The following is a 2,043-nucleotide window of genomic DNA, read 5'->3' as shown; positions in this document are numbered from 1 at the left end:
CTTTCCTTAAGTCACCTTACATTTATCATTTAAATTAACTCAGTGTCCTTTCCACAAAATCTATAGCTGTTCCTATATTGTTATTAATATTGCTATTCTCTTCCTTAACTATTCCGGGAGACCCTTATCTTCCTTCTCATGTTTCTCTGAAAATCTATTCTATTACCAATTTTTCCTACTTTGAAACAGGGTCTCTGTCACCTAGGCTAGAGTGCAGTGGCTTGATCACAGCTCACAGTAATCTCAAACTCCTGAGCTCAAGCCGTCCTCCTGCCTCAGCTTCCCAAAGTGCTGGGATTACAGGTGTGACTGACTGTTCCGGTCCCATTACTAATTTTTATTGATTCCACATTGGTAATGTCTCTGGAATCAAAGTCCTTCTTCTATTTCTGTTGTCAACAAATGAGTGCATATTTTTATTGCTAACCAAAATGTCACTTCCTTCTGGACACCTTCTCTATTTTTCCCAAATAAATTTTTATGTATTTCACAGCATTAAAATAAAAACAGAAGCAGAGACAATGTCAACATAAAGATTATTGCCTTATGATGTTATGAATTATTCTCATGGCAGTGTCCTATAATTCAAAACAATCCATTCTTCACAATTCCTAATGAGACCTCTCCCTCTTTTTCTTTTTAAAAAATGTGTTCCATATCATTATTTGCCCAACATATATAAACAGCACCTGAACTGCCAAATAAATGTGGATTTACCACACCCACTAAATTAACCTGTATATTAAGACGGCTTCATATACAGAAAGGCAATAAATTGGGGGGGGTACCAAACTTCTAAAATTTAGGTCACCCTCCTCTTGTGTTGGTCTTTACCAGAACTGGACTGAACACCAGATCAATATCATCCAGAATCAAGCTGGCTCTTGGGACCAGCGCCCTAACTTGATGTAATCGGTGGAGGAATAAAATGAGGCCACTTGGCTCGCGTTAATTTGAATTTGCTCTGATGTTAGACTTGTTTCTTCAATATAATGTGTTGGTTGCCCACAACTTCCGGTTCTTAAAATTCCAAAGCAGCCCAGTCTACCTTTATTCCCGCGGGCACGGGCCCACCTTGTCTCAGTTTACCCTCATACTACCTTTGTTTTCTAAACTTAACCGAACTCCAACGAAATGTGTAATTTTTACTACAAGTTTGAGGAGCCGATTGCATAGGGTGTGGAACCGCTTCCCAGAACTTGCACTTCTTTTGGTCTTATTTGCCCATCCAGAGGAAAGCTTCGGATTCTCTGATAAAAATCCTCCCCGACGGGGAGCGAGAGCGAGCTCAGACACCTCGCGCAGACCCGGTCTCTCCTCCCACTGGCACATCCTCCCGTCTCCGGCACAGCTTTCGCCAGCTGGCTGCCCCGTCACCTGGCGCACTTGGCCCTACAGGCCACGGCCTCAAGTCCTCCTAGAGACCGGTGGGAAGCGCTGTCCACCTCCGACCCCTCCAGAGCGTCTGCTCCACGCCCGGTCCTCGCCGCAAGGCCATAGTCAGCCTTCCTCGCGCCCTGGCTCCGCCCCCTCCAGCTCCCTAACGTCCTCGGCGTCGCGCCCGAGCCTGCGCCTGCGCGTGCGCCCTGGGGCCGAAGTCGGGGCGCGCCGCGGCTCGAGCGCGGAGAGCGGCGGGCGGTGCAGCCAATGGGAGGCGGCGCTGCCTGGCGGCTGGTAGGCGGGGCCTGCGCGGGTGTGAGGTTAGCGCGAGGCGTGACCTAGTTGACAGGCTCTGAGGTGCTGCTGTGGCGGCGGCTGCGGGGCTGAGGCGGGTGGGGAGCCTGAGCCGAGCGCGGGCTGAGGGAGGAGGGCGGCGATTGGAGAGCGGCGCGCGGCGCGGGACGCGGAGCCCCTGTCACTTTTTCCCTTCCCGAGTGCCCCCTCCCACTCCACACACACCCTGTTTGCCCGTGAGCCTGGGGAACTTGCACCTTAAAGCCAGCCACCCCCACGGCAGCATGTACCCCAGCAACAAGAAGAAAAAGGTGTGGAGAGAGGAGAAAGGTAACCGGCCCGTCGAGTCCGGGGGGGTGCGGAGGGGCG

General features: G+C 51.2%; 1 non-coding gene across 1 annotated transcript in view; it reads left to right on the top strand.

Annotated features, from left to right (window-relative positions):
- Positions 1–1,577: 1,577 nt before the first annotated feature.
- LOC103259462 overlaps positions 1,578–2,043 on the top strand; it is a 46,293-nt gene continuing 45,827 nt past the window's right edge. Inside the window, exon 1 of the transcript XR_002481919.1 lies at positions 1,578–2,004. This is a non-coding gene — a transcript (uncharacterized LOC103259462). The remainder of the gene's footprint in view (positions 2,005–2,043) is intronic.

This window comes from Carlito syrichta, unplaced genomic scaffold, assembly GCF_000164805.1.
Source record: "Carlito syrichta isolate Samal-C Ts95f unplaced genomic scaffold, Tarsius_syrichta-2.0.1 Scaffold302767, whole genome shotgun sequence".
Taxonomy (NCBI): Eukaryota; Metazoa; Chordata; class Mammalia; order Primates; family Tarsiidae; genus Carlito; species Carlito syrichta.
This window is presented reverse-complemented; position numbering and strand designations above follow the sequence as displayed.